At 38.8% G+C, this 19,911-nt stretch overlaps 1 protein-coding gene across 2 annotated transcripts in view; it reads right to left on the reverse strand.

Annotated features, from left to right (window-relative positions):
* lrrc4ba (leucine rich repeat containing 4Ba) overlaps positions 1-19,911 on the reverse strand; it is a 44,131-nt gene that overhangs the window by 20,879 nt on the left and 3,341 nt on the right. The window contains exon 2 of one of the 2 annotated variants that reach the window (XM_077212641.1): positions 11,851-12,010. The exons of the other annotated variant lie outside the window; for it this stretch is intronic. The gene's annotated coding sequence lies outside the window, so the exon portion shown is untranslated. The remainder of the gene's footprint in view (positions 1-11,850; positions 12,011-19,911) is intronic. 2 annotated transcript variants of the gene reach the window in all.

Genomic DNA, 19,911 nt, shown 5'->3' on the forward strand with positions numbered 1-19,911 from the left:
ATTATGGGAAAAAAGAAAAACCATACATACAGTACTTAAATCTCTGCTCAGCATAAGGATGAATTTTTTTTGAACAGCAGGCACTTTCTATGTCTTCGCAGGCTAAGATGGAGCGTTAATTCCAAAATAGAAGTTAGTTAAAGTCTATCGGATGGTTTTAGTATGTAATTGTAATTATGAAGACAAGATGACCCTGACATGACTTATAAAACTAATTTAACGCTTTATTAATAAAGACACTGAATAGGGATCTCAGAGCACTGCCAAAGCGTTTAGACAGCGTACAAATTTAGAATTAACATTTTAAATAATAATAATAATAACACTGATTATATTAAATGTTGAAGCATGCACATAAATCTTTAATTAATGATCAAATTGAGATATGTATACTGAGTCTGCAAGAATGTCTATTAATATAGAAATGAAAAAAGCAAGGACTTGAGAACATGGACACTTTGGTGTGAGTGGAGTTTCTAGTGTCACTTGCACATCCTCGATACTAATCTACAGGTCAATTTTCTGACCAAAAATGACAGAGCACAAAACACCCGCAGGACTTTTTTTTCAGATCTGCTCTTGGAGTAAATTTGCCAGATGTCCTTCACTGAGAGACAGAAAGTTCACACTGCCTGTCACTCAAGATGACTGCAAGGAATTTGTATTGTAAATTGTAGCAGGTGCGTTTGTTTGTTAATCTGATGCTTTTTAAGTTTTCATTTTGTTATTGATACCATGTTTTACACTATCAGCATTTTTGTGTATCTAAAATATCCCCTGAATCCTTGATGCATTGCGTGGCTGTTTTTCCGGGCAACAAATGTTACAAATCCATGCATCAAAACATTCAGGTGATTATTTTTTGGGGGGTTCTGTCTAAAAATATAAATAAATAAACAGGCAACATTTTTACAATTTTACATCAAGCACAGTATTACTAAATACATATTTTACCCAATGTTTATAGTGTATCTATTTCTAGGAAGAATTAAGCTCTGTTGTGCTAATGTAATGTGTATTTTTATTTTTAGGCAGTCACATGGGAGTGAGGCTGACATGTTTTTTTTTTATTCTGTTGCTTCAATATGGGCAGCAAAAATCTATCAGTCGCTACTCAACCACAATAAGGTCTGTGTTACAACTCGTTTTAACTTTTCTGTCCATTATTTATCGATTCGGTAACCTCAAAGAGGATCTTCAGACTTTCTGCATGCCTTAGTCATCTGATCTTTCTGTGTGCTCAGCTTCACTTTCATCCCCATCTTGTCTCCCATTATTGTTCTGGTCCTGGGGTTTCAAACTGACATGCTGAATCCAAGTAAAACAGCCTCAGAGATGCACTGAGCCAAGACTTTTACATAAATAAATGTGCTCGCTGTGCAACGTTATGACACTCAGCCACTTAAAAAAGACTGGATATCACATATTGAACCAAAAGGCTCTCTTTTTATCAAGCTGTCCATTTATATGAAGAAGGGGAACTCACTTTTCTGAATTAAGTTGAAAAGTCCACTACCAAAATATATTTAACACTATGTAGTAGGCTTAAACTTCACAACTTTACCTAATCTAATGAGATTACAATGATGATTACAAACTATTTGAACTTGACATCACGCTTCCATATAAATTTAATAAAAATCTATAAAACATAAATAAATGCAATAAATTATCCATTGGCACGATTCAAGAAACATCCAAAAATAATTTAAATGCATAAGAAAAAAAATATTTTAAATATGTTAATTTGTACACGTCCATAATTGCAGGCTCTGTGACTCCAAACATAAAAAATAAATTTAATCTCAACATTTAGGAAGATTTTTAGCCACCTGCAAACAGTGCAGCCATTTAAGCCAAGTGCAAAACTTGAACCAATGAATGAGGTGTTGACGTCACATGCCCACATCCCACACACACACTCCTCCACACGAGCACTCATCCATGTTTGCACAAAGCTCGCGCGATGTCAGAGACATGACTAATAGTATGCTAACTCTCCTGCTTTGTGTTGGCTGTGTAGAGGCTGATTTATGTGTAGGCTCAGGGGAGAGGAGCCCCCCAGGTTATTGAAATATTCTATGTGGGGTTTGAGGCTGAATGTTTGTACAGGTAAATCAATGGTTGCAGTCGATACTCTACCCATGGCTAAGCGAGCCGAGAGGGACGAGCAGGGCCTCACAGAAGCCGGAGCGACTCCTGCCCATCTTCATACAGGTCACATCACGTATCGCAGCAAATTAATCCCGAACTCCATTTTACTTTCACACTTTATTTTTACACTCTCGAGTTACGCCGCCGTCTGCCAATGACATGATCTGTGTGTGGCCGTATTCGAGTGGTCTGTGAAAGACTACATGGCTGGATGTGATCTGATGGGATGTGATTGGGAATGATGGGGCTGCTGATGGTAGAGGAGAGATCCTCTTCTCGCATGTGTCATAAAGTTTTAGCGCTCAGCCTCGGCGGGGCTTTGTACAGTGATGTTACAGATCGGGATGAAAGATGACGCATGGGACTGCACGACAGTACGCACATATGCAGACGTATACAACTCACACTTGCGGGGCACTTTGAAACCTCGAGTGTGCATGAGAAAACAAGTCTTAAGTATTCTGTGATCCTCATCCAATCAGATGTTAAGTACACACAGACACTCTATAAGATCATAAGCGCATGTACACAGCACTATCTCCCACTCTCTCACACATACATAGAAACACTCCTTGATTTACTCACACTAACAATTGCTCTCGGAGACTACTGACACTTCCTGTCTGTCTACATTTCTCCTTGTTAGGATGCAACTGGAGGGCTGGGGTCCGGCCTCTCTGTAAGCAGACACTTTTTAAAATAAATAAAAGTGTTAGCAAAAACATACTTAGTGAAAAATAAATATACCAAAATGTATTTGAAATACATTTATTTTATACTAAGTATACTACAAATACGTTTACATGTACTTAATATAAATACCCTACAATTGTATTGTTGGTATACTAAATTGTTATACTTAAATTCTGCTAAATTGGAACAACTAATTTTGTACTTAATGCACTTGAGTTATCTGGAAATAGTGCTGAAGTTCCAAGAACTTAAGGACTAAACAACCTTCAAGGCTTTTTAAACTTGCAGGTAAGACTTGTCTTGCCGAACTTTCCATTTCTAGTTTACTCTACGCTGTTGCTGGGGAAATGCAGCCAAAGTTTTTCCCCCGCTTGAGTATCTTTGTAATAAAAGAGCTTTTGTGAAGCGAAACACCCCTAGGTTGTGAGACATATATACACGTGCTTCTGGCAAACAATTAATTGGCACTTTGCAGTGCTAAAAGTGTTGATACGCTTGATTCCTGTTTGGCTGGGAGGGGAGGAGAGCAGCAGCCATTAATCAGAGTGTCTCTCAGCCATTTACAGAAGCATGTAAACTATCACACTGTTGCAGTGGCAGTGCAGCCGCAGCCGTGCCAGCTCATCTCAGCGATACGTGTTTCCAGGGCCTTCTGTGAAAACTTACTTCAGCACTTTTGACCACCTCTCTCTTTTTCTTATTCCTCTCGCTGCTGTGATTTCTTGTGGCTCTGCAGGCTAGAACCTGTGTTTGCTCGCAATTTTTTTTCTGTAAAAACATGTTGCTGAGTGTATTTACATGAGCAGCCAATGGGATTTAAAGGGATAGTTCACCCAAAAATGATAACTCTGTGATCATTTATTTACTCACCATCATGTCATTCCAAACCTGTGACTTTTTTACTTCTGTGCAACACAAAATATGATATTTTGAAGAATGTCTCAGCGTTTTGTTTATTTAACCCAATGTTATCATGGACCCAACTGACTTTCATTTTATCTAAAAGATTATTTGAAACATTGTTCTTTACTCAGGGTGAATAAATGATGTCAGAATTTTAGGGTGAAGGGATATTAGGGATACCAAAGGGATATTGAGAGTGAAGTATATAAGTAAAATACCCCGCAGCAAACAGGAAATAACAAATAATAATATAACTGCAAGCATTGATTTGCGGGGCCAAGCACCTTTTGGCCATGTTTGACATATTTGAATTTAATTCGGAAACTTATTCAACTTTGCAAAATTGCTATTGTTAAACAGTTGCTACATGTACATATTGAATTATTAGAAAACCTTCAAAGCTATAATGTTTTTTACACAGCATGGTAGTCATACACAGTGGTTTGTTCTAATTTTATGGAGACTTGAGTTGTTAAAGGTAGAGCTGCAGCAATTGGCTCCAAATTAAAAATGTGAAAAAACTGCTGTTTCAGAAGTACAAGTGAAAATGAACTCAAAATGATTTTTTTTTATATAAATTTGCTGCATGTTGTATTTATTGAGTTCATTCACACAAAGACACCATGTCTGGAACAGAAGCACCTTTTCCACCACTTAAGGCCACAGTACCTCTTACGGTCTGGGCATGTACCACACAGGATTCGAACCCACGACCGGAATGGTTTGGGGCTCGTGGCACGTGGTTTAACAGCTTGCGCCACTCAGTGGACGCTGATTTACATAGCTGCAGAGGAGAGACTTTAGTGTAAGAATAAGCACACAAAAGCATGTTAACGAGATTAGCATGCTAAATTAACTTAATATTAATGAAGCTTATGGTTAGCCTGATAGCTGAAGAGCCACATTAGAAAGAATGGCACCTGGTTAGCATGCTAACCAATTATTATGCTAAGCTAACTAGCATAAGGCAACAAACACAAGCTAGCTCAACTTTGCAGACAAATATCTCGGGAACGTTAGCGAATATCAAAAATCCGTTCCGTCATTTCTATGTGGCTTGGTCCAAAGATCATCTGAGCAAACTTTGGGCAAAATTGAGCAAGATTTGTAGCGAAAAAACTGTTTACCATTAGCTTCAATATGGCGGACAGACACATGAGATATCGTTTGAATTGGCATAACCCAAGGAACAAAATGACAGAAATCAAAATTTGAACAATATTTTCAAAGGTTATAGGCGTTTTTGCAAAAAAAACTTATATATTTGGAACACTATGTGGCGCTGTGTTCAAACTTCTCATGTCCCTTCAGGACATGTAGTCGATCATCACTTCCAAATGTTGTGCTGATAACTCAACAAGTTTAAAAGATATAGAAAATTATTTCAAAATTCAAAATGGCGGACACGTGGTACATCCAATCCTGGTAAAATCGGTATCAACATGACACAAGGAATCCATAGATACCACATTTATGATTTTCTGACAAACTCTTCAAAAGTTATTGGCCAAAATAGCTATTTTTCATATTTCATGACCCATAGGTGGCGCTGTTCCCAACTTTGGCATGGACCCTCAGACCATGCTTCAGATGAAGCGTACCAATTTTCGTTTCGATTGATCAAACTTTGGCTGGGATACTGCCTTTGAACCCATTTTGGGTTGACTTTGTTAACTTTGCGACATCATAACTTTTCAACGAAGATGAATAAAAAAAAATCTGTTCAGTCATTTCTGTGCGGCTCAGTCCAAAAATCATCTGAACAAATGTTTGGACAAAATTGGACAAATTTTGAAGGAGTAGTAGCAAAAAAACTGAGTACTGTACTTTTCAAAATGGCCACAACTGTAATGGGCGGAGTCTTAGGGTGTTTTCACACCTGAAAGTCCGCACCAAGGTCCGAACCAAAGTTCACGTTTTGAAACATTTTATACTTTCAGAAAGTTTTGGTTTGGTTTCACACTGCAATTATGCGAGTGCACTAAAGAACTTTACGTGACATACTTGCGACCTGTCGTCATCATCTATGTGGGCTGCATCTTGACATTGATTGGTTTGTAAATGGACGTGCGTCTGACGTCAGTGTGTTGCCAATGCGGCGGGTAACTTTGACAACATGAATGAACAGACGCATATCGTTGCAACTTTGGAAAGTGTCTGCATTTTAGTGCGTTTTTTCCAGTTGACTTCTTATGTCATCAGACCATACTTCAATTAAAAACCTCCTCTCCCCATGTGCTACCACGGCTCATTTTTCCTGCCACCTTCTGTTTTTTCGGCTATGCGGAAACCACCGGAACTTCCTGTAAAAGGTCTGAAAGTCCGAACCATACAGTAATGCTTTCACACTAGAAACGAACCAAACTTTTGTTCAGTTTGATCCGGACTGAGACTACCTCTTTTCGTCGGACCAAATTTCGTCTGTTTGGTCCGGACCGTGGTCCGGGGGAGGTTTCACACCTGTAATTTTGATTTGGACCAAACAAGGTAGGTGTGAAAGGGCCCTTAATGTACGATATTGATTGCAATCACCATAATGGGTGGATTCAGGTGTACTAAGATTCATTTTTCTACATCAAAGGGTTCAAAAGTTATAACCATTTCAATGTTGATTTTTTGAACTTGTGGTGGCACTATAGAGTTGGTCCTAGAGACTCAAAATTTGGTCCAATTACTATTCATTACCATCATCACTACAAGTGTGCCAATTTTCATATTTTTACTACTAATGGTTCATAGGGCTGCCATTGACTCCCATTGGGAAGAAGAAGAAGAAATATAGCTGCAAGCAGCAATCCGGGGCCACGCCCTGGAAGGCACCGCAAGTAGAACAAGTACAGCAAGCTACAAGTACAGTAAGCACAGCAGCGCAGCAAGCATTTAAGCACCAACAGCAGTGCAGAGCCGGAAGAACAAAAACAGCAGAAATTGAATATACATGTAAATGTACAGTACATCAAGCACAGCTGTACATAAGAACAAAAACAGTAGAAATTGAATGTACATGTAAATGTACATCAAGCACATCAAGCACAGCAGCACATCAAGTACAGCAGCACAGCAAGTACTGTAAGCACAGCAGCGCAGCAAGCATTTAAGCACCAACAGCAGAGCAGAGCCGGAAGAACAAAAACAGCAGAAAATGAATGTACATGAAGAACAGATAGGATGAAATCAAAATGAACAGAAGGTCTGATGAGAACCACACTTATTTCTAATCCAAGAGTAAGAAAAATTAGTACAGCCCTTACCCGGATAATAAAGGAATTGAAATGACAACTTTAAAGTTGTCCCACACAGGACTCGAACCCATTATCAATGGGTCAGGTGCCTGTCACTCATCTCGTTGCGCCACTTAGCAGACACACATCTACACAGGTGCCGAAAATTTTTAAGAGAGAATCAAGTCAAAATGAAGAATTTAGAAGTAAATGCAGAGCATATTGTATTTAAAAAGTTTAGATTAAATCATCCAAAATTGGTCAGATTACTACTCATTACCATCACTACAAGTGTGCCAATTTTCATAATTTTCCTACTTGTGGTTCATAGGGCTGCTATTGACTGCCATTCTGGAAGAAGAAGAATAATGAATTGTACATAAAAGCACTGCATTTTGTATGTGACAGCTTCAGATGAGACCATTCTTAGGCACAATGCCTGGAACATATGCAATTTCTGCATTTTTTCCTGCCACAGTACCTCATGCAGTCTGGGCACGTGTCACACTGAGTTGCGAAACCACGACGCGAAGCATTTGGGATCTGTGGTGTAACGCTAATCACTCATGCAATGTTCACCAGCCTGCTGAGGAGAGGTTTCAGTTTGAGAATGAGTTCACAAAAAAGTTCCATAACATGTTAACCAGTTTAACATGCTATGCTAATGTAGCTTATGGTCAACTTGATAGCTGAAGACCCACATTAGAAATAATGGCAACTGGTTAGCATGCTAACTAATTAGTATGCTAAGCTAACTAGCATAAGGCAACAAACACATTCTAGGTCAACTTCAGAGAGGAATATATCTCGGGAACGGTGGCAACTATCAAAAATCCGTTCACTCATTTCTGTGCGGCTCGGTCCAAAGATCATCTGATCACATTTTGGACGAAATTGGGCAACATTTGTAGGAGGAGTAGCAAAAAAAAACTGTTTATCATTTGTTCCAATATGGCAGACAGTCGCATTGTTGGAAAATGACAAATGAGATATCGTCGGAATTGGCATAAACCAAGGAATATAATGACATAAAGCAATCAAATTTTGAACTATGATTTCAAAAGCTATACGCGTATTTGCAAAAAAACGTATATCTCTGGAACACGAGATGTGCTCGTCCCCACAGTCCCCACCAACGACTTTATTCTCGTAGTGTTTCAACTTTAATCTCGAAATATTTCGACTTTAATCTCGAAATATTTCGACTTTAATCTTGAAATGCTAGAAAAAAACGTTGCTGTTTTTACATTGCTGTTCAGGGCTTCCGTACTTCCGTAAGTTCCCGAAGCCAAATTTTTAAAAATCTATATGCAATAATGAGTGAAGTGAATGAGGGAGAGCGCAAATCCGTCTATGCGTGCATCTCAAATCAGAGCTTGGCAAGAGTAATATCAACTCAAATAGGTTACTACTACATGTTAGTTCTACGATATGATATCGTATAGGCCTATTATTGTATGCATATTTAAATTATTTTAAGCCTTTTACAATATGATAGGCTACTAGAATGAATGGAATAAGCACAGCACGGTCACAAATCAAACAGCGCGTCTATTGCCATCTCTGCGCGTCTCCGTCTCAGCAACCAAATCAGCTCTAATAGCCAATTATCAACTAAGATTCAAAAATTAACAATAAAGTCGCCGGAGAAATCGCCCCAGAAAGGCGGGTCTCTGGAGCAATTTAGCCAATTGCTGATTTAGGATATAAATGTTTGATATAATCTGTAGCCAATCAGCGAGCTCCAATCAGGTCAGCTATGGGCGATTCTTTTAGCGTCCCAAACCGCACGCACATCTCTATCAGACAGCAACACTATCGGAGCTGTACACTAGAAAGGCCTGGCTAGCTGGATACGTTCATGCTAATGCCTTATTTTGGTGATTACTTTTTAAAACAACAGTGACAGATCCAGCATGGACAGTTACCGGAGTGAGGGAAGCAGCACCTGTCTGAGAAAGTAAACAGTTTGAGTTAAATTTCAAATGCAAATGGATCGTTTTTGCAATTTGTTCGTTTTTGTGTAAGAATGCCTCAGCCTTGTAATATGGCATTAAATAATTACTGACTTTATCACAAAGCAATGGTATCATGCAGTTTTTGTTAAAAAGTGTTTGGGTGGTTATTAATAATAATAATTATTATTATTTGTTTTTATATAGTGTCTTTACAACACCCAAGGTCGCTTTACAAAGATATGTAAGTTAAAGGCAGTGGTTCTCAAACTGTTGTACGTAACATTACCTACGTGAGGTGATAGAAGGGGTACCGGAACAAAATGCTGAATTTTGCCGTTCATTTAAGTCGACCTCACCTTAAAAATAAGATTTAAACTGAGCATGTTTTTCTATATGGTAAAATTCTGTAATACATGACATCCTCGTGCAGACTGCTGCCTTGGCAAAGCGTGGAAATCAAGGCTGCAGTTAAAACGCGGAATGGAGTTAAATTTATTAGGGCTTTTCTCAAGTGGAATGAATTTGACTGACGGAGCTCTGAAAAGTGAACAGACATATGCGCTGAATTAGAGACGGTAGAAGTGAGTGGGTCCAATATCATTGGTCTTAAAAAGTGGGTGGGTCTTGTCCCACCCATATACAATGGTTCCGACGCCCATGGCTGCCATAGACTCCCATTCTGGAAAAATAATAATAAGAAAACCAACAGATACAATAGGGGCTATCCCCTTCGGGCCTCGGCCCCTAAAAATAAGAAAACTAACAATTACAATTGGGGCTATCGCCTTCGGGGCTTGGCCCATAAAAATATAACAAAAATCTTGATTATTTCCAAACAGGTTTTCCAACCAGCCTTTTATGTTTTTGTTACTCTGAGACAAACAGGTAGTTCGGCCACAGGTGTATAGTTTCCTCAGCAGATTAAACTGGAATAGAAAGTGTTTTAAAGTTGGTTTCAAAACACACACACACACACACTTTGGCCCTGGTCTAAAGGCTGCACCCTACACCCTGAGTGACACAATGACTAATACATACACAGATAAACACCATCTATGAAAAACATGATAAGAGTGCGGTGCCAAACTGGCTGACAAACACCCCAGATCCGCATCCCCATGGAAATGCTGACACATACTGACTGATGGATGTCTCCATGGATACCTGTCACCGTGGAGACAGACACCATGTCTCTCTCAGTGCAGTGCCATCAGAATCAAAGCGACCGAGTAAAGCAGCGGGGAGGGAGGTGTGGAGAGATGGACATGAACACAGGAGAGCAGAAGAAATGCTGAGTTTATCTGACAGCCAATGCTGCAGTGTTTCTTTGGAGGTCTCCTCCCTCATGCCAACCTGTCGGCTTGTTGCACCGTTCTGTAGGAGGACATATTAATCTCTGCCCCTTTTCTTTTCTTTCCACCTCATTTCTCATTCAACTCTCTCTCTCCATCCCTGCTTGGCCATCACTTCAGGGGCGTGGCTATGACGGGCTGATTTACCACTCGATAGAAAATCAATTAAATTACAGTTTTAGCTTGAGCTTGTACATTTTTCCCAATTGATTATTGCCCATTCAAGTGTCGACAGTCAGCGCTGCATAATCAGCTCAGAAATAGCCATTAGATTAAACCTACTAAACATAATTAACAAGTATAAAGTTTTCAGTTAACAAAGATACGTAGGATATAAACTGGATATATACTATAGGAGATACGCAGAAATAAACTGGATTTAAACCTAAAACTCCACATATTCAAAGTAAAAAACCTTAACCAGGACTCAACCATAAGGATTTTGTTCAGCTTGTCCAGCCGGGCAGCAGTTATTAAATTTTCACTTGCATTGACAACCTTTTCACCGTCCCTCAACCTAAGAATCATCAATTATTAATTTTAGTCATGTACTTCTTTTTTTGCATTTGCATTTGTTAGAAAAATTTCTAATTTTAATTAAATGTTAAGTTTACAAAAACTTCATTTAATTTACAAATACAAATAATTTTTAGTTAACATTAAAATGATTCAAATTATTAAAATATCTGTAAATTAATAACATTTCAAAATATTTAAATTAATTTCTTTTGCTAGAAAACAATAAATTTGCAATTAATTCTGAAGCTTGACACTATGACATTATCTGGGTGACATATCAGCACAATTTGTAACAATATTATAAGAAACCACATGTTTAAAGGCTTTAGGATTTTGGACATCGGACCTCATTTCCAAGTTAGCCTGGGTGTTATTTATCACCGGCGAACTATGCAACTTTTTTATTTATTTATTTATTTATTTTTACATTGAACATTTTTGAAAACTGTCTCCACTGATAAATAACACCCAGGCTAACTGGGAAATGAGGTCCGATGTCCAAAATCCTGAACCACCCCTTTAAGCTTGCAAGGTGTAAAAAGTCAATGTACTACAACAACAATGAATGTAAGAATTAATTTTTAATGGCAAATCGGCACTGGTCCAAAACTCTCTCACACTGGTCCTAGGTCATCAGGACCTCCTTATTGTTGAGCCTTGTTACCTTGAGACCAACAAATCCAGCCCACTTTTTAAAAACAAAGTATTTGAGTTAATCATTTGGATTGTAACAGTAGTGTTTCACAGATTTGGAAATGGTAAAATCATTATTCCTGACAAAATTTGAAACTTTCTTCATCGGAATTGTATTTCCTCTCATATTAACTTTAGATGCCCACACCACACCTCCAAATGCACACCCCAGGATGTCATCCTAGTAACATCATTGCATTGCTCTCTCCTGGTCTGCTCTCCAGACCCTCCTGAAACTCCCTAAAGCTCCTGGCAGCCTACTCTTCAATGTCCTCCCTTCATCATTCTCTCCCACACTGGGTGAAATGGAAGCACGCTCTGAGAGCCTGGGGTTGCCATAGTAACAGGCTCACTCACCATCTTGCGTGTCACCATCACATGAGCTCCTGACGACCATAGCCCAACACCGAGACTATGTGGCTTGGACGGCTCCATCACTCTGCTCTGGGGATTCAGAACCCCACCTGGGACTCCCTGTCTCTCTCCGTGCTGCCACTGCTGCTACATAGGGCTGTATCTACACAGGGAGAGATGACAAGGTCGACCAAATAATTAACGAACGGGCAACTAAATTAAATAAATAAATAAATCCACATGCCTGAGTCAACTCTCTGTTGACTTTCAACACCCACAGCAGGGCTCAATAATAAGTCTTTTTTTGTGCTGGCCTGGGATGGTCGAGCATGAGCGGTTCAGATTTTTACTTGCCCTGTCATCAGTTATACTGGCACCACCACAAATAAATAATTAGCTATATTTACCCACATATTTTATTATGTAACAGAATTTATTTATGTTTTTCATGAAACAATTTTTGGGTTTTTTTGTTTTTTGCAGGAAAATGCTAGTCTATAAAAAAAGCTGAATACTTTTTCAAATAAATATATTTGTTTATTATTCCAAGATGTATTAATTGGGATGCACCGATACGAACGTTTTGGCCGATACCAATAACCGATAATTCTTTATTATTTGAAAGCTGACAACATTAGCAGATAAAAATTATTCCAAATTTGTATGTAATTTTTGAGGGCCTGATTACAAAAACAAAAGACTCACCAATAAAAGCCATGTACCAAGAACACAAATATAATGTTCTCATTATAATTTTATGCAGGTTATATGACAGACTTGTGCTGCACATGTTGCACTTAACTGTATTTTCCTTTTTTTTTTAAAGTGATTTCAATAATATTTCAAGCAATTCAAAACCATCATAGTGAACAGTGCACAGCTGAAGTGTCTCTGCTGAAGGAAATGGTCCATTATTTATCTACTTTAATATATCGGCCAAATTTTCTTACCAGGCCGAAAATGATAACATTAAAAATTAACATATAGCGGCTGATGCCAATATGCATCCCCAATAAATATAAGTTAAATATAAAAAACACATTTCAAATGATGTAAAAAATAACAATAACAAAAATAACATTTAAATCAGCAGAATTCACACCAGTAATGTTGTCCAAATGTTTAAGTTTACAAGGCATAAAAACACATGTACAAGCTCTCCAAACACAATGTGCTGTGACAGTGAGGCACTGGCCTGATAGGGAAACTGACAGTTCTGTCAACTGGCTCAAAACTCTCTCACACGGGCCCCGGGGCCATTGGGCCATCCTTACTTGTATAGGCCTGCACTGGATCACTGAGAAAACCGAGAGACCGAGAAAGAGAAGTATATGTGTGGGTGAAAGAATAAAGGCCAGCACATTCGCATGATGGCACTCTGCATAATCACTCTAAACATGGAGCCAAGGTTCTGATTTATCACAGTAACAGGGCTGACGTCACACCTCGGACACTTCTGTCTTGCACTACCTTGCTCTACTCTTCTCCATCTTTCTTCCTTTGCCCTTCACTCTCTCCTTTTCTTATGACAGCACTCTCACCTGAAGACAGGGTAACTTAAATTTTTTCATCACTTTCATAAACACCTTACTCTTAAAACACAATAAATGTAAATGAGCAAAGGTGTAAGTTTTCCCATTTACCTCTTTTTCTAATGGACCTATATATAGCACATATTTCTATGGCATTGTTAATATGGTTGGAAATGCAGAACCAGTTTTTATTCCGTTAACAGTTCTTCAAAATCCAAATTGTTCTGTCCGATCGATGCAGACAGAAAAGATCCCTCCTGAAAGTCAATGCGAATTGCCTTTTGCAACCCACTGTACTTACACAATGTTGCTAATTCTGAGTGAAACAAGATATTAAACTAGCAGAAATTAAGGATGGGATGAGATTTTATCCATTGGGAATTGACTGGATTGTGAAAAGTGAAAAAAAAGTTCTTTAATAATATGAACCTGAACAATAAAACCAGGAATATGCAATAAAGTCAACAAGTTCTGATTTTGAAATAAATTTGTATTTGAAACAGTAATACAAAGATATGCCTTTTCTTGCAATGAGCTGCCTTCAGAGTCATTGCCTGAGAAGGCAGCGAAGTAACAAGTCAACTGCCTATAACTTTTCAGACGCAGCCTACAATATCTGTCTCAAACTCATTAGTTTGAATCAGTTATCGACTCACACACTTGACTAAATAATTAAGAGTCTACTTCCGCAAATACTAAGAGAATCTTAGATTGAATCTTTAAGGAACCAGATTCATTACTTTCCTTATGATTCCCAACTTTAACTGTGATTCCTATCCTTAAACTTCCTTCACATTAGACTCTTTCTTCGTGACTACTTCCTCCCACCCCAAAGGACAGCATTAAGATGATCCCCAAACGCACGCAAGCCCACATCGTGGTGACCGCCACTTCACAGTAAATAAACTCTCCCTCAGGGACAGTCTCTGCTTAAAGTCCCACGAAAAGCAACACAGATGAGGCTCTGAATCTGGGACTTCTAATCAGACATCATCATCATCATAGTGATACATTGTATTCTGGCTGGCCTGCTTTGTAAAACACAGTCGACACGTTTATTCTTACACAGAAAAGCACATACTATTGCATGCAGATTTACAACAGGAAAAGCCCCTTTGCTTGAGTCTATATTGCTGCTCTGAGCTCTCCTCCTGCCCTGGCTCACTTATTCCTTCGGTGACCCGAATCAAACTCCTTCCAGATAGTGTGGCTCAATGCTGTGGCACTGCCATAGTGCTTGCATTGCGAGGTCACTGAAGCCTGAATGCTCTCATTACCAAACTGCCTCTCCAAACACATGAGCTAACCATAGCCTGACCACTTCCATTACCCCAAGTCAGCTTTACTCACACATGATCGAGCCATTGTCTGACCACCCATACAAGTTAGGCTCTGGCTGTTTAGCATGATAGGCAGTTCCTGACAGTCTCTGTAAGGGAATATCAATGTGACAATCCATTATCTATATAACATCATATTACGACCTCCTCATGTCAATGACATGAAACTTTTTGACAGAAAACATGGCTGAATCTTAAGTTGACTTGAAGCTGACCCAATGCTTTTGCCAATATGCATTAGGATAATGGCTAAAACACTTCCAGATGTTCAGTTCTTCATGTTTTGAGTCAAACGTGATGGGCTAAACATAGCGCCATCACTTGCAGTTAGCATTAGTAACGCATGGATAAACCACAGCATGGCTGCAGTCACTACAAACACATTGTACAGAGAATATGTTCTGAAAGCATCTTGGCTCGCGAGCTTTCTTCAAACAGCTGCACAGAGGTCAGCATCTGCCATGACTCAACTTAGTTTACAAAGCGAAAAACCCCAAAATACACCATGAAACCATGTGTGACCTTAAAATCCCTCCATGTATTCTATTTCTGGCCAAAACAAATGTAAATGCTTAGTGTTCACCTGCCTCACGTCAACAACACCAGCGCTGAACACAACCAAGACGTGAAACCAACCAAGACATGAAAGTTTGCTAATGTACACATAATCTAAACAGAGATAGACTGCTTTATTAACACACGGCTGGCTATTTCGCTTCAAATCCACACAGACTCATTAATAATCCCTCACGGGCAATTTACTTAAATCGGCACTGGCCATCCATGCCTATTGTCCGTCTTCGTGAACACACGATCAAGATGTTCCCTCCCTCCCCTCACACATGACAGACCTCTCGCCCGAGTCCCTTCATCCCCAAAGCCTTTTACCTCCACATGAACGCACTTACATCGCTCCAGTGGGCTTCCAGATCTTGCCACAGGAGACTTGAACACCACGAACGCTCCCTGCCTGGGGAGACGTTTCCTCTATCTCCAATTATGTCACTTCAGGGCTGGATTCCGGTATTAATTTTATATCACTAACCACTGCCATTCATTACTGACAATTACTCAATAATTAAAGGTCTGACAGTCTTCATTGTTCCCCTGAAGGACCAACACACAGGACTGGACTGGGGAACTCAATCAAAGCAATCACGCCTAATTATGCCGTGGCCCTCTTCCTCCACGCCCTCACTCTGCAAAGGAGGCCAAAATCAGCACTATGGCTGGGTCTGCTCTCGCACAGCTCAATCCACCCCGTTTATCGGTTTTGAAAGCAGGCCAGAGTATGCAGACTGCTCACCGCGTCACTCAATCTCTGCTTCTGAGCACGCAAGGTGACATGCAATGATTTATACAAAGCCATCTCCATATCGACGAGGACGCCTCGGATTGCTAAGTTAGGCAGTGGTCAATTCAGCAGTCCAGCCATCTCTTCAATAAAGCCTGAAGATGGCCTTCTCACGATCCAGCCAAAAGTGGTGCGTCTTGAATGCCACTAAGATGTTTTGCACGAAAACTCTGGCCCTCTAGTCGGCAGATCGTTAGAAAGCGGTTCAGGCCAAGACGGGTCATGCTTCAACAAGGGGATTTATATTTTATGTGTGGTGCATTAAAATAAGACAGAAGAGTCTTGCACTTGCCATGATGGTGTAACTATTGTCCCCTGACATCACTTCTGACTTATTCATTACACTTTTATAACTTTGCTCAATGTCATATTTCAGCCAGGCAGTAGACGTAACACGTTGTAAGATGCATTAAACGCCATGCTCTCGCATACTGTTATACCACCTTGAATATAGACTACAAGCACGGTCAGAGCACCGTAAACCGCCGTCTGTGCCGTTATCTCTAGGGTAAATCGTCCTGCAATGTAATGGCTTGAAGATTATGGGAGATAAAACTGAAATTCGACACAGGCTCTGATTTTTTGGCTTGATTTTGTAGGTCTGTGGAAGCCCTTGAACTATGACAAACCCACTGTATATGGACAAAGATGCAGGCTTATAATCAACAATATCGTACTGCAAAATTTCTCTGCATGTCATCAGCCAGAATTTAGCTCAGGATCCCATGGCACAAGAGCACCAAAGACTAGCGGATGGCTAATACCATCCAACATGCTACAAAACCCTCCCACACCCCTTCTGTATTAGAAAAAGCCTTTTATTGTTTGCAGCGGTTACTCCAGAAAAAAAAAACTGACTTAGTGTGATGTGTCACCTGGCATGTAAAAGTAGAAGCCTATGAGACAGTTTAGGCGAGTAGAGTGTGTGTGAGCATGTGACAATGTGTGATCATTTCTGTGAGTCATCTAAATTTCTTACTAAGAGACAGGTGTGGAGGTGAGTTGAACCAAGTCCCATGTGCAAACGTGTCTTTTTGTTTTTTGTCTAGGAGCAAACAAGACAGATTTATGACTCTAATAATTAAAGAGTGTTCTGGTTTAATTAATGCATTACTGTACACATCCATCATTGATTTTTCCTAATGGAAATAGAGGTGAACAAGGACGAAGTAAAATAAATAAATAAAATATCCAATTTGAACACAAAGTTTACTCCCTGGACATCCAGTTCCTATAGAATGAGGCTGATTGCTTTATTAAAAGGAATATTCCAGGTTTAATAGAAGTTAAGCTCAGTCGAACGCATTTGTGGATTAATAATGTTGCTTACTTCAAATAATTTTGATTCATTCCTTATTTTCTTTAAAAAAAAAAAGTAAAAATCAAGATTATGGTGAGGCACTTACAAAGGAAGTGAATAGGATTTTAAAGGCTGAAATGTGAAGCATATTAGGGCTGCAACAACTAATCGATAAAATCGATTATAATCGATTATGAAAATCGTTGTCAACGAATGTCATTATCGATTAGTTGGTCTGCTTACGTCACGGGGAGCGTTTACTGGTACGCACACACACGCAAGGTCTCTCTCCCTCAGGCGCTCTGCCGAGCGCGCGCGCTACACGGTTTGGAGCAGTCTCTTCTGTCTCGCATGCGCGGGAGTTTGAACTAATTCGCGGGCATCAGGGAGCCGCAATCAATATTTGGGAGACTCCCGGGACTTCCGGGATGTCTGTATTTTGTCTCGAGCATCAGGTTGTGCAATCAGTTCGCTCGCAACGTAAGTGATGGATTAAAATAGCGCTACCGCAGAAATAGGTTAAATTAAAACGGTGTTTACAAAGTGAAGCATTAAATACAAAGGCAGTTAATAACAGCAGCAGTAAAATATTGTTTTTTAGTCACTGTACTCAGTGGTTTTCAGCGAATGCTTGTGCACTAATGCATAATTTCTCCTGTCCTTTACTCAAGCCTGTTAGCTTGCTGGGTAACGTTACCTCCATTCCGTTCTCTTTTTATAGCATTTGTCTACTAAGTTTTAATTGTTTTTCAAACGCGATCTACTGCGGCTCTACATTCACACAATTGTTTTCAGTCTTTCTATATTTATTTAATCAATTTATCCTTATATTATTCTTTTATATATAATATATATAATATATATAATATTCTTTATCCTTATATTCCTTATATATAATTAATTTTAAATAAAAATTAAATGAATTATATATTTTAGATGTTTTTAGTTTGTTTTTAGTTCAGATATTCACATCTGAACAACATGTCTGTGTAAATTTGTTGTAACAAAAATTGTGTTAAAACATAATATGTTGGATATCATTTTTTTAACAATAATCATGTTTGTCAACTTGCCATCAGCAATTATCATTAAAAACAATGCAAATATTGATATTAGTAAAACTCAATGTGTGGCTTTTGCACTTTTTAAAGTACACTTTTACACATAAATACCCTGATTTACGGTTTTATTTAGTTATAATAAAAAAAAATTCTAATTTAGTTTCTATCCGATTAATCGATTAATCGAAAAAATAATCGTCCGAATAATCGATTATCAAAATAATCGTTAGTTGCAGCCCTAAAGCATATAATTTTATTAAAGCACTTACATTATTTCTCATGTTAAAACTTGTGCCTTATTTAAGCTGTTAAACAGTGTAAATCATATTTAAATTTTTTTTTTACACTAAAATCATGTTAACATATTGTTTACATCTCGTTATTTTACATAAACGTTTAATGTTTACAGATTGACTCCTATTCACTTCTACAGTAAAAAAAATCTAACTGTAACGGAAGTGCACAATCAACATTATGCTGTAGATTGAGCTTAACTTGTATAGAACCTGAAATATTCCTTTAAACGTCTAAAATATGTTGTTTTCTAAACAAACAATGTTCATGATTTTTACCGACAACAACAAAAATAAACAGTTTAATATCCAAAAATACAAAAAAAGTTGAGGGAAAAAAGTTCCTTCTAATTGATGATCAAGGCCATAACATGAGCAAGTTATCATGCAACACTATGCAACAGCACCCCGCTCTCCACATGCTCATAATCTAATGGTCTGGTTCTGTTCAGCAGCTGTGTCTTGTTTTTCCTTGATGTCAAACGACTTATTGCATTGGTTTTCTGTGCATCTCTAAACCACCTTTTAATCATTATCTAATTATTTAGATCTAGATTTGCTGCAGGCGCTGAGGAGCAACTTGCTGAGTTGCAGCCCTGAAGGGTCTGATTGGAGCAGAAGGGTTGAGGGTGCAATGCTATCTGTGAACTGTTCCCTAAAGCATGTCTGCATAAGCCTTCCTCTCTGACGGGTGATGTCTGTCACCTTTTGACCTACTGAAGTTAAAAGCCCCTTCATACATTTAAAAAAAGGCACATGAAACGCAAAAGTAAGGTGAGGCATCAAAGGTCGACTAGAGCGCACACATAAAAGGTATGAATTTAAAGGGCCTTTTAGCAAGAGAAGCTTGAAGCTGATGTAAAAAATAAAACACTAGATATCATTTATCAGTTATAACTTCACATGCAATATATTGCACAGGCTGCCAGAGTCACAGAGAGGAATGGAGCGTGAACAAAGGCATTTAAATGATTATTCATAAAACTTCATGTCACCTTTAAATTTAACACCTGCGTGTTAAAAGAACCCATTGGAAAATCCACAGCAGGTAAATGGCTTACTTCAAACCATTCAAGAGGCATTAGAGAGTTATTAACGAGCATTAATTCCAACATGGTGGATGGTTTTTATGAATACAGCTCTGGGTGACTCCAGAGTTTAAAGAGAAAGTTCATCCAAAAATG

This window comes from Siphateles boraxobius, unplaced genomic scaffold (genome assembly GCF_051911475.1).
Source record: "Siphateles boraxobius isolate OS27281-9 unplaced genomic scaffold, OSU_SipBor_1 66, whole genome shotgun sequence".
Classification (NCBI taxonomy): Eukaryota; Metazoa; Chordata; class Actinopteri; order Cypriniformes; family Leuciscidae; genus Siphateles; species Siphateles boraxobius.